We start from the raw sequence: 14,708 nt of genomic DNA on the forward strand, positions 1-14,708 counted from the left end.
TGTACGTCCCCAGCATATCCCCCCCCCATTTGCATATCTGTTCAAAACATTCATGCATACGAAATTTCAAAGCAATCGGATGATTGTTTCTTGGTTCGTTGATTTTTTTGTTATAGAGTGTATAAGTTATGCAGCATTCAGCACAGATAAGTCTAAAACCTTCAATCACGTTTTGATACTTTTCAATTTCGTATAAACTTTTTAAATATTTTATTGCTTCGATTCTTTCAATCAATCCTTCCAATTTGATAAATAAAAATTTTTGAATGAATTTTCATATTTAATTAATGCGCATATATGTTTCTCGAACTGTAAAATGTAAAAGTTCTTTCTCCTCTTTTTCTTCCTTCTTTCGCATTATTCATAATTTTCTTTCTAAGATTTGTGCCTCTAGGGTTCTGATCTTATCAAAACAGTCTCTTAGTATCCCTCATCCTTTTAGTAAACAAAAAATATGTTTTACATTCTTTTACAAGTTGTGAAACATATTTTTTTAAAAAAGTAAAGGACTAAAATTTAATGCACCGGTGAATCTTTACGGGCTTGAAATATTATTAAATTAAAAACAAAAATTTTGTGCCATTCATATTTAATTGCATTAATAGTAGTTATTTTGAAATGGTATTACTAACTATGTCAGTTTTCATTTAGTTACTATTTACACTAAATATAATTATCAGATTGAGAATTGCGACACGTGACTTTTATAAAAAATAATATTCATTACAATAAATTATACTTAATTACTTATTGTATGAATACTGTGTGCATTGGGATTAAAAAATTATCATCAATTACGATCCATCTTTATTCTCCTGTAAAATTGCTTGATTGAACAGAATTTTGAATATCATGACTTAGCTAAAATGTTCCTTTAAGTTTTAAGTGATAATATCAGTTTCAGTACCGTCTGATTTCAGGTGTATTTAAATTTTATTTACATGAGCTTAACTTTTAAAATTGTGTTTTGCTTCATTAAAAAAGTTTAAATCTTCGTAAAAAGAAAAAAAATATGAAGAAAAAATTTTTTTTAGTTCTTTTAATTATGTTGGTATGTGTCTTTCAGTTTTGTGTATAATTTTTCATAGTTGATTAAGTTTAATTTGCTATGTTGATTAACACAATTGAATTCAATTTTCAATTTTTTTTAACTGTTCATTTTTTATATGTTTAACTTTTTTATCAGCATTCAAGGGACGGTGCTATATGGATAAAAAAATTCGTTTATCTTCATTTTAATTAAAATAACATTCAAAAAAGCTTGTGCTAAACTTCTATAACCTAAAAATGAAAGTATATTTTTGTGTAAAGCAGACTGAACAAATACGAAAAAAAATTCTTAATTAAATTTGTGTTACATTTTTGGCGATTTAATGCATATTTGCTCTGATTGTAAATGTGCAAATATTTGTAAACACCATGAATTTCATTCAAATTAAAGCAACCATCTTTAAAGCTAATAGTTTCAATTAAAATTTACGTATTATTTGCACCCGAAACTTTGCACTTATAAGCTTCTAACTCAATTCAAGAAATTTGTTTAAAATTTAATTAAACTAGAATGGGGTTAGTTTAGTAAGTTTGGAAAAGCTTAGTAAACATACTGGAAACCTAGAATTCCAGCACAAAAGAGAAAATCTTTTACCAATTACAAAGTATTAATTTAGTGTCTCACATGAAATGTCCCATAAGAATGAACAAGCTAAAAGTTCCTATGTTAAAAGTTCCTAGCGTACTTACGTTTCAAATTATTAAGTTTAAATTAAGTTGAATTTAATATTAATTCTTCGATATTTCTTTTTGGATGTTTAGGAAAAGAAAATCTGAATTTTTTGAATTGAACTATGCTTTAAAAGAAATATTGCAACTGAAGTTTTTTTCACTATTCATTCAGCTATATTTTTCTTTCATATCTGATCATCAAATTATTAAAAAATTTTTTTTCGCAATTTTGCAAATTTCAAAGAAGGAACTTAAAACTAGAATATTCTTATTCAGAAAACAGAGAGTAATTTTTGCTGCAATGTTAACATATAGAACAACGTACATTAATAGAACAACGTATAACAGAACCAAAAAGTATAGATAAGATATATAAAGCAGACTTGTATTTCTCCCTTTGATAAGGAAATTGCACAAAATATCTTTCTTATTATATAAAACACCAACGGACACGTAGCCACCAAATTGATGAAAATTCTGTTTCGTGGGTTGACAGCAGAGAACTGAAAACTAAAAAAAATATACAAAGCGTTAAAAACAGAAAACTAGAAACGATAATTTGAGTAGCTAGAAGAGGACGCAAATGGTGCAAAAGTTATTGCCATAAGTAAATCAATGTGTTGTTTTAAAACTAAAGGACAGCAGAAATAATAAAAACAGTTGCATATAATAGCTTTACCTACACTGTGAAAAAAGTATGGTTGATACTACCAGAATATGGTAAAAGTTACCATGTTTTTGGTTCCATGGGAACTATAAAAGGCTCGTTAGTTTCTACCAATGTGTTTTGGTTAAGATTTTGGCAAAATTAACACTAAAAGTTGGTTTTCTGATATGTAATAAAATTTAGTAAATGTGGTAAATTTATCACGATACCTTACAGCACGGCATAAATACCATTGATTATGTAAAACTTATTTTTCAGTTTTGACTTTTTACAAAATAAATGATAATAGGAACCATAATTTTAAAATTTGAAATTCCAGTAAACCGTTACCATATGAATAGAAAAATTACCAAACATATGATTTAAATATAGTATTAATGGTTCCATTTGCTATATTTATGCTTTTTTTTAACAGAAATGGCTTTACCATACAGCACGGTAATTTTACCAGAACTTTTCTTCCGTGTAAAGAACATATCGTTAAATCTCCACAATAAAAAATGACAACTATCCAACTTATCCTAGTTTTTAATTAAATTGGCTCTAGTTGAGAAATTTAGCTTTGAAATTTACTGATGAGATATTTTTTTATTGTAAAGATATTAATAAAATATTTTAAAAGTTACATTTACGAAGGTCAGGAAAAAATATTCAATTTTATTTTATTTAGTTATGAATACTGAAATAGAAATAGTATATCCGAATACTGAACTCAGAAACTTTGATATTGCTTTTAACTTAATGCCCTGCAGTAAGAATGTTGTGGTAAAAATGCTACCATATAAATGCATTCAGAAATGTAATCTCGATATTACTTGAAATAGAATTCCATGAAAAGTCAGCGTTCTTTTAATTCTAAAGTTGGGGCTGTCAGAAATCGAAAAATGTGTCTTCAAGGGATATTTTCCCAACTAGCATAAATGTAAGTTGAAAGAAAAATGTAGGCTTGCACTGTATATTAAAAAAGGAGATGATTTTGCATCAAAAGTCATATACGCAGTAAAAAATTCAAATCAAATTACGGTATAAAAAACCGGCTTTTCGGGTACATATTCTATAAAGTTCATTTTACCGTGAAATCCGTTTTTCCGCAATATCCATTTTTACCTTAAAATATTATATCGTTATTTATACGTGATAATTATTACTATAAAAATTACGATATATCAGATTTTTCGTTTTGTGACATGTTCCGGTAAAAATTGATTTTACGGTAGAAAGTGCCGGCACCCTGAGTGCTAGTACATTTTACCGCAATTTGATCCTGAGATTTTTTTTACAGTGTATTTTCGTTTTTGAACGAAAAATATAAATATTTAGGCTCTAGATATACATTAAAATAATGTATAACTCTATGTTCGGAATGTGTTTGAAAGTATTTTGAATATATTCATGTATTTTGCAAAGAGTTCTGTCAACTAGGCTTAATTTGCCTAATTTTAGGCTTCCATTAAAAATATTCGTGCTATACTGTGTCGTTGTAAAACGAAACGTAATTTCCAGACTCGGTTTTAATTTACAGAATAAATTAAATTTATATGCATTATGTTTTGTTAAAATACATTTTGTTTAATTATATTTTGTTTAATTATATTTTACTGCTTTCTCTTTCAGAAAAAGTCAAAGCACTAGGTAGACAAAGTTATTCATATGTTTCGGGTAACTTTGAAAACTACGCTGTGAAAAAACAAATTATGGTTTTAAAGACCGACGCTCAGGGTGCCGATCTCTCAGTATAAGTCCAAACAATTGGTAGACAAAGAAAAATTATATGCTTGACGTAACTTTAAGAACTACGCTGTGAAAACATAAATTATGGTTTTAAGAGCCGACACTCAGGGTGCCGGTCTTTCAGTGAAAGTCAAAATACTTGGAAGACAAAGTTAATCAGATGTTTGATGTAACTTTAAGAACTACGTTGTGAAAGCATAAATTATGGTTTTAAGAACCGACACTCAGGGTGCCGGTCTTTCAGTGAAAGTCAAAATACTTGGAAGACAAAGTTAATCATATGTTTGATGTAACTTTAAGAACTAAGCTGTGAAAGCATAAATTATGGTTTTAAGAACCGACACTCAGGGTGCCGGTCTTTCAGTGAAAGTCAAAATACTTGGAAGATAAAGTTAATCAGATGTTTGATGTAACTTTAAGAACTACGCTGAGGAAACATAAATTATGGTTTTAAGAACCGACACTCAGGGTGCCGGTCTTTCAGTGAAAGTCAAAATACTTGGAAGACAAAGTTAATCAGATGTTTGATGTAACTTTAAGAACTACGTTGTGAAAGCATAAATTATGGTTTTAAGAACCGACACTCAGGGTGCCGGTCTTTCAGTGAAAGTCAAAATACTTGGAAGACAAAGTTAATCAGATGTTTGATGTAACTTTAAGAACTACGTTGTGAAAGCATAAATTATGGTTTTAAGAACCGACACTCAGGGTGCCGGTCTTTCAGTGAAAGTCAAAATACTTGGAAGACAAAGTTAATCAGATGTTTGATGTAACTTTAAGAACTACGTTGTGAAAGCATAAATTATGGTTTTAAGAACCGACACTCAGGGTGCCGGTCTTTCAGTGAAAGTCAAAATACTTGGAAGACAAAGTTAATCAGATGTTTGATGTAACTTTAAGAACTACGTTGTGAAAGCATAAATTATGGTTTTAAGAACCGACACTCAGGGTGCCGGTCTTTCAGTGAAAGTCAAAATACTTGGAAGACAAAGTTAATCAGATGTTTGATGTAACTTTAAGAACTACGTTGTGAAAGCATAAATTATGGTTTTAAGAACCGACACTCAGGGTGCCGGTCTTTCAGTGAAAGTCAAAATACTTGGAAGACAAAGTTAATCAGATGTTTGATGTAACTTTAAGAACTACGTTGTGAAAGCATAAATTATGGTTTTAAGAACCGACACTCAGGGTGCCGGTCTTTCAGTGAAAGTCAAAATACTTGGAAGACAAAGTTAATCAGATGTTTGATGTAACTTTAAGAACTACGTTGTGAAAGCATAAATTATGGTTTTTAGAACCGACACTCAGGGTGCCGGTCTTTCAGTGAAAGTCAAAATACTTGGAAGACAAAGTTAATCAGATGTTTGATGTAACTTTAAGAACTACGTTGTGAAAGCATAAATTATGGTTTTAAGAACCGACACTCAGGGTGCCGGTCTTTCAGTGAAAGTCAAAATACTTGGAAGACAAAGTTAATCAGATGTTTGATGTAACTTTAAGAACTACGCTGTGAAGGCATAAAATATGGTTTTATATTACTTTCATATTACTCGTTTTAATCCTATGTACTGCCTGCACATGATGCATTGTATGTCATACTGTACTTTCCTGCGATGTGTTGTAAAATTTTTCATTTGTGTCTTTGGCTCACTATAAGGGAAGCCCCGTCGGCTTCGGCACTATAAGGCGGGACTCTCGGAGCATTTTAATTATTTTACTGCTGTTGCCATCAGACTCTGTAATGTTTACATAATGTTACTCTGTAATGTTACTTTTTGTATTTTATGTACTTTTCTGTTTTTCTTGATTTTAATAAACATTTACCCGTATGCCCTAAATTGGGGCAGGTCGGGGTAAATATTTCATAAAATATGGTTTTAAGAGCCGACACTCAGAGTGCCGGTCTTTCAGTGAAAGTCAAAATACTTGGAAGACAAAGTTAATCAGATGTTTGATGTAACTTTAAGAACTACACTGTGAAAACATGTGCATGATTCACGCACAGCGCAGGGAAAGTGAATACTGCATACTCTCTTTTTGTACACTCTCTAATTCCACTCTTAATTTTGTACAGACTCTCTACTGTACACACTCTTAATTCCAAATTTTAATCTTTTTGATTGTTTAAAATTTTTACCAGGAAATGTCTCAAAGGTTTCATTTCTTACAACCTTTCACAATAACGAAGAAACCTGCTCACAAATTCATATTTTATCAGAAATGATTAAATCATCACTAAAATCTTCTCCCTAACTGCTCGACTCTGTACCCCATACTAATCTTTTTGACTTTGAAACTTTGTGACACTGCAGGGAAAAAAATTACATAAAAATTAAAGAGTACAAATTGCACAATCATATCTATCCAATGGTTGTTATACGTAAAACAATTAGAAAGTACATACATTTATAAACTATTACTATCTTTTCGGATCAAAATTATTAAGGTTCTTAAATCCATTTTTCAACCATCAGTTTAAAAATTAATTTTTCTCACACTGATAAACTATCTCTCACTGGAAACACTTTTGGCTCAAATTTGTAAACATTTCATTCAACGTTTTAATCTTTTGACCTTTACTACCAGAGTATTTATTGAAAGAATGGGCAAATTTATCCCATTTAGCGATAATTAAAATAAATTCCTTTTCATAGAAATACCACTATAAGAAAGATTGGTTTCATTTTTCGAGTTTTCTTGAAACTAGTTTGTTGTTGTTGTTGTCGTCAGCCATTAAGACGGGGGGGGGCGATTGCTCTTGTTTTCCATTTGCGCCATCTATGGCCAAGAAATTGACTTCTGCCACAACCGTTTTTAGGTCGCACCCATTCATGCATCCATTCACTCCTCCACAGATCGTGATTTTGACCGGAACCAGAGAATGATCAATCTCCAGTTCAGTGCCTCCAGAGGTATAATTTGTTATAGGAACATGGAGGACTTTGTGACCCGACAGATTTCGCGAACAGTCACCATTTTCTGCAGGGAGTTTTTGGCGGCTGGATTTGAACTCCCGTTCTGACGAACATGAGTCCAGTGTCCTACCAACCAGGCTATCTCGGCCCAAGAAACTAGTTTTATTTTTAATTATAAATGAAAAAAGTAATTCAGGCATATATTGTATTGTAATCATTACAATCATGATAAAAAAATCTTAAAACTAATTTATTTTTTATGCAGGTATAATACATATTATAAAAGAATAATCATTCTTTGATTTTAAATCGGAGGATAACAAAATAATTTTAACTAACACATTCATTTTCCTAAAAATTCATAGTGTTCGTCATTAGCTCTAAAAGCGTGACAAATATTTTAAAATTTCAATGGTAACAATACTAAAAAGTTCATATACTGATATCATAAGGTCCTTTTTTATATAATGCATTAGTAAAACATATAAAATAACTCTTAACAATGAGACAAGTTGTGATTTAAATTCTTAAAAATTTTATATCTGATGTTTACTTGTAAAGTAGTTGATAAATTACTATGAATTTATTTTAAATTACTTTTATTCAATTGCTTTTCTTTTCTAGATATATTCGTTTCTAATTTTATATAAATCAAACAAGTACAAGATTCATCTTTGATTTAAGTTTTTAAAATTAATCTTAGGCCTCAGAGAGACATTTTATTTGTAAATAATATAATTGGAGTTTTGACAAACCCTATATATTTTATTTTTAACTATTTACTTAGTTCATGAACAACAGATTGCAACATGATATTAAATTGAACAGCATGTTGTTTTTTCACATCAGCAATTTTCAAATCCCAGAAAACTTACTTTCTGTACCTTCTCTATTGTGCTATCTGCCTCAACCTATGTAGAAAAAAAAAGTTAAATTCTATGTTTACTTTGAGTAACATATAGGAAGCTCAAATTTTTGTTGTTTAATGTGTTTTCTTTGTTTTCTAATGCTCCTTTATTTCTGTCAATCTTATTTGTTTTAATTGTGTGTATTAATTCCCCATTATTTTTATAAATCTCTTTTATATGTTAATGTTCCTTTAGATTTATTACACTCCCCTGGTCTAATTGTGTGTACTAAGGCTCTATTATTTTTATCAACCTCCTTTGTTTTATCTGTATAAATGTTTTTTTTTTATCAACCTCCTTTATTTTGATTATGTTTACCTTCATTTCTATTAATCTCCCTTATTTTCATCAATCTCTTTTGCTTATGTGTATAGGTTTCGTTCATAGATCATTATGGAAAGTAGCGAGATTCTTTTAGTTTTCATGTGTCGCCATCTATGACCAAGAATTTGATTTCTGCCACACCCATACGTCACACCCGTTTATAGGGGGATCTATTCATACATCCATTCCTTCTTCCACAGATCGTAATTTTGACCTGAACCAGAGAACGATCGATCAATACCAACAGAAGTAAAATTTGTTATGGGAACATGGAGGACTTTGTGACCCGGCAGATTTAGCTTGCATCAGTCACCAATTACTACGTGGGGAGTCTTCGGCCTGATGGATTTGAACTCCGTTTCTCACGGACGTTGTTTATGTGCATTAACATTCCTTTTTAAGTATTTAACTCATTTGTATTTATTAAGTCTGCTAATGTTCCACCATTTTTATCAATCTCTTTTGTTTAATGCGCATCCATGTTTCCTTATTTCTAACAACCTCTTTTATTCTCTGTATGTTTATTAATGCTCGTTTATTTTTATCAAATTCCTATATTTTTTATCAAACTTTTTGCCTATGTCAATTAATTTTCCTTTATATATAATAAACTCCTTTGTTTTTAGTACGTGTTTAACGCTCCACTATTTTTATCAGGCTCTTTTTTTCATGAGCATTAATGTTCCTCTATTTCTGTCTACCCATTTTGTTTGCATTATGTGAATTAATGCTCGATTAATTGCTAATTTCAAATGAAAATGAAAGTAATTAATAATAATATAAAAAATCATTAAGGGATAAAAGTAAATTCGCCAATGAATTGGACAAAAATTAAAAACGAAGCAAGCGTGGTAAAATAATTAATTACTTAATTTTTTTCACAGATTTAAAAAATATAATATGTAAAAATATAATAAGTTTCTAGATTACAAGAAGTTAAACATCACTTTTTAGCAATTTTCGACAATCCCTTCTCTCCTTAAAATTGATGTTTATTTAATAAAAAAATAAAAATATATGCTGACATTGTGACATTAGGTAATTATATAAGAACACATTTTGGAGCACTTAATTAAGCTTTATTTGCGTCACGCCACTATGATTATATGCGTATAATTTCACAGAAAAGCAAATATTTTTTTCGTGATTTCCAAAGATAGAGAATTTGGATAATTGTGAAATAATCCATTATGCATAGTATAATAGATATTGTGAATTTATATTAGAATCTGTACGTTTAGAATATAGTTATTTCAAAAATTTGTCTAAAAAAGTTTATTAGGTGAAAGTCATTTTTTGAATATGTTTATTTTTTTGGCTCCATACATTTTATTTTCCTTAAACTGTACGAAATACCTTAAATTTTCATTTTGCCAAAGAATTATTTCACGTTTTATTTCATCTTGTTTCATGTTTTTATAATTTGTGTATATATTTGATAAGAGTTTATTACAATTCAAAAAATTAAAGCATTGATAAAGGCTAGCCTCGCTCCCTTTCAATCAATAATTTTTCATTATTATTTTATGATTTTCATTAGAAATTGTTTATTTTAAAACATTTCACAAGAGGAACGTATCTGTTAAAGTTGTTAGAAATTTTATATTTTTTATTATTTGAATGGTTTTGATGAAAAGGCTTAAATTACCATTTTGTTGATGTATTATGAAATTGCTATGCGCATTTATTGGCTATTGGTATGTCTCCTTTACAATTCAGACAATGAAGGCATTGATAAAGGATCTGTTACTTGATCATATTTTAAGCAATGAAAAATATTGAACGTAGAATTGTGTTTTCCTTGCAATTTAGAAAAAGAGCATATCAGTTACAGCTGTTCTGAATATTTTTAAGATTTAAAATATTCTAATGAAAAGCATAAATTAGCATTAGGACAATTAGTTACTATAGATATTTTAAAGCATAATGCTCCATTCATGAATTAGAAACTTGTAATAATCTGTTAAAGTTACATTTCTTACAGTTACAGTTTTAGTTCTTACAATAAAAGCATTGATAGAGGATCTGCTACTTGGTTCAATTTCAGTCAAGAGAATTTTTGCTGTGACTTTACTTGCTTATGATTATCTTATTTTTTCCAATGTTTGATACAATAGCTAAATGCATCCTATTTCAGTTTTAAATTTGTTACAGTATGTAACAAATAAAATTGATACGATTGATTATCTAACTAACTCCTAACATTCTCCTAAATGAATTAGGATATGAATATATTAAGTTATTAGTACGTAAAACAACTTATAAAATTTTTATTTTCACTTTTATTTTTGCTGTAAAAATTCAAAAATAACACAGGGGGAAAGTTTTTTCTTGCATTTATACAAAAACTAGATCTCATTTAATCCGGGTGTGAGGATTTCAAATTTGAAACTAGTTTTGTTCTTAAATCAAGAAATTTTTTTATATAACAATATAACAGGGGATAACGAAAATTTTGTTACAGCAGTTTAGAAAAGTTAGGGCACATCAGGATTAAAGCTGCACAGGAACACATGCCCACCACCATTGTACGCGTCTAGGGGTGTTTTCTTATTATAAAGTTTTCAGAAGTAAATGAAGAATTAGTTCAATATAAGGAAGCGCACCAAGTGGTGAATTACAACACCTCTTGGCATGAGCTTCTATGCAATTTTAATCCTGATAATGTGCTCAAATTCTTCTAGAAATTTGTAGCTGCATTTACGTGATCCCATGCTGCGTATAATGTATTTAAACTTGTACATTTCGATAAGAAAAGTAGATTGGAATGTCATTTAAAAAATATAGATGGGAGAGATAAACCGATTGCAGCTTAGAAATCAGCGGCATGAAAATATTCGCAATCCATGAAAAATTACATTTAACAGGAAAGAAAACTTCCATGCGTAATGTATGAACAAATATAAAAATGACAAAGCAGCAATGAATAATTTAGAAAAACAATGAGACCTCTTACGGAAAAATGTGAAATTAGAATGAATATAATTATGTTGTGAATAACTGACGCAGCTCATTCCAAGACACCTCTACAAAAAGGTTGTTATTTCTTTTTACTCCAAAGCTGCCATACAGGCTATTGCATCTAAGGAAATGCCCATATCAAAGAATATACAAGACTGTCGGGCCCTCTTGGAGAAACTGAAGATCGATGGTCAAGTTATTCTACAATGGATCCCAGGACATTGCGATATCTATAGTAACGAACAAGCTGATATGTTGGCAAAACAAGGCACAAAAATAATCCTACAGCCAAATTCCAATAGATCCTTTCATTCTACGAAAATCTACATCAAAAATTCAATGTGGAAAAATTGGAAAGTGTCCCTTTCTTCCCGTATATCCCTGAAAAGTTGGGGGAACTTTTTAAACCGGGGAATTTCAGACAGACCCGGTGAAAAGGCTGTGGCAGAATTTAGACTTGTGGTGGGTCATGACTTTCTTGCGCACGACCTCCACCGCATTGGTATTTTTACGAGTCCGACTCGCTCACCCTGTAGGAAATTCGAAGTAATGCATAGGAAGCACTTGATGGGATGTTCGGCTGTACGCGGAGACTCCGAAGTGAGCAGATATTGGAGTGCTAGGCATCTGCTAATAAGTCATCGACTTTTTTTCTCTTATCTATGTTTATTCTTCTTGTTAAGAGTTTGTCAATTTCTGCCTTTGGAAATTAAAAAAAAAGTTTTGTGAATAAAATGTAACACATACAAAAAGACCTCGTGTAAATAAGATCTGCTTACTTCATTATTTGATTCGGTGTCATAGCTTGACTGATATTTTTCATTCAGTATGCATGTTTATGATTTATTTTTATAACAACAAAGGGACATTTTTGCTTAGAAGGTTTTTTTAAATGATATGGTCAAAATGGTGCCTATTTAGTAAAAATCAACTAAATATTTAAGATTTTAATATTTATAATTTTTATTTTATCTCCTTTGGCTGTTCAAGGGGCCTTCAATTTAGCTATTGGCCAATAGATTCCAGAGATGATTTATACTGAAGCTAAAGTGGATCTCATTGAATTCCACCCTTTCCTGGATCGGGCAACTTGAAGATTGTAATACATTAGTTTTTGCGGGTGTTCACTACAGTGAAAAAAATACCGCATTAGTTTTTCTTCTACCTTAAAATATCATTGACTTAACGACCAAAGAAAAATATCTTTCTTTATTTAAAAAATTTATAAAATTACAAAACATAAATCATTAGTGCAAGGAATTCTGAGAAATCGTACCCTGGCAATTACCTTTAAAATTAAATACTATCAAAATAAGAAACTCTAGACAGTATTATTTAATTCAGTATTAGTTATATAACCTCTACTTTAAAAAAAAACATCAGAGCAGAAAATGCTGGAAGGGTGCAACCCGGGAAATTATATTTCACTTTAAAATACATTAGTTTCAGAAACACTCGAACTAATTAGTAAGAAAAACCGTAACTTAAAAAATAATAAATGGCTCTGTTTTGTTTTTTAAAAAAGGGAAGAAAAATAAACATTAATATTAGGAATTACTTGAAAGTGTATACGGTAGGTAGGTACTTTATTTACGTCGCACTAGAGCTGCGCTATGGGGTATTGGCAACGATCTGGGAAACATCCCTGAAGATGATCCGAAGACATGCCATCGCAATTTTGATCCTCTGCGGAGGGGATAGCTTCCCTGCTTTGGTAACCCGAAGGCCTGCGTGCGAAGTCAAGCACTTTACGGTAGAACAGCTTAACGAGGACCAACACCGCACTCCCTCGGTCCCTACGCAGGCTGATCCAAGTGGTCTCCCACCCGCTTACTGACCGTAGACAGTGATGCTTGACTTTGGTGTTCTACTGGGAAACATGTCTTTACGATCAGTCCAATGCGGGACAAGTGTATGTGGAGATTTGAAAGGTAACGCGGGGGGGGGGGGATCGAATCTTCTATCGAATCTCCCTTTAGGATAAATCGACCCAGGCACCACATTACATAGTATTAATTTTTGGGAAAGATTCTAAAGTCCGTCTGCGTCTTAGGATGGAGTTATAAACACATTCCATACTTTATAGAAAATATTTACTATCAAATATAATAAAAAGATTAAAAAAACAGTTAGTAAAATTCTTAGAATAATACTATTTGAAACTGACTTTAAACTTATTTATATTTCTTCACCTTTCTATTGTTAGATTCTGTTTTTTTTTTTTTGACGAAATATGTCTCAAGTTTTAAGAAAAAATTTAAATTATAGAAGGAAAAAATCACGCCGAATATTGCATTATGTATTAAAATATATTTCTTGAAGCTATATTAACTTTAAACTGCATTTATAGTTAGAGAAATAATAACCGATCGTTTGTCGCTCTTTCCTTTAGTTTTTAAATCTCGATACTATCATATCTAACTAAATGGAGATTTTTAATGCTAAAAATCACTGTTTTACAATATAGCTAACTTGTCAGGAAGCTAATTAATAGTATTGCGTAAAAGTATAGTTTTTGTTTGACTTCAAAAGCTTATTATCATGTGTAAACGCGTGAGTGTTTCGAAAAAAAGTTTAGCAAACACTTTATTTTTTGTTCTTTCTCTAAAAAAGATGTTAAAATTTATAATTAAAAGCAAACAATTCTTCGGCAAAAATTCTCTCTATGGATTACGCCTTCGTTTAGAGAATTAGCATTAATATCTTCTTGCAAGTTTGCATTTTTTCGATGAAGTACCAATTAAAGCAACAAGGCTTTGACATTTAACTATTACGTTTTGCTTCTTCTTAGGTTGCTGGATTTATTTAAAAGCATTTTTTTTTCATTTTTTGCTTCTTTTTTAAACGTTTTATTTTGTCTTTGTTTCAATCCTTTTTCACAAGTTTTTTAGTCAATTTCTAAGAATTTTTTTTTTTTTGGTATTTCATAAAAAAAAAATACATTTATCTTTAATTTAGAATTTTTTCAGTTCATTACAATAACATTAGATAAAATAATTAAGCATTAAGTAAGTTAATCAATCAATATTATATAATCAACGTAAATGATTAAAATAAGTCAATAAAAAATCTACCAGTATGAACAATCAAAATCATGATATCAATGTTATCATTATTAATTAATAGTATATCAGTTGATATCAGTTATTAGTATATCAGTATAATCTACAATTGATAATAGTTGAAAAATTATTTATATTTATTCTCTATTATAAATCCGAGTGTGCGAAAAATAGTGAGATTAGTAAATAACAGAGAAATCAGAACATGCCGAACTTGTGACATATTTCATTTAAAATATCATAAACATGCAAATGTTTTCGTGGATTTTTTTAAAAAAAGTAAGCATTTTAGTATTCTTTTTTATAGATTATACCTTAATTGTGTTTAAATTGCATTTTTTTATGTTTAATGTCGCAAAATTTAAAAAAACAAGCAAACATATTTTTTAGAGAAAAGTTTTAGTAATATTTTAAATAA

The sequence above is a fragment of the Parasteatoda tepidariorum genome, chromosome 7 (assembly GCF_982258835.1).
Source record: "Parasteatoda tepidariorum strain Cologne lab strain chromosome 7, Ptep-v5.0, whole genome shotgun sequence".
In the NCBI taxonomy this organism is placed as follows: Eukaryota; Metazoa; Arthropoda; class Arachnida; order Araneae; family Theridiidae; genus Parasteatoda; species Parasteatoda tepidariorum.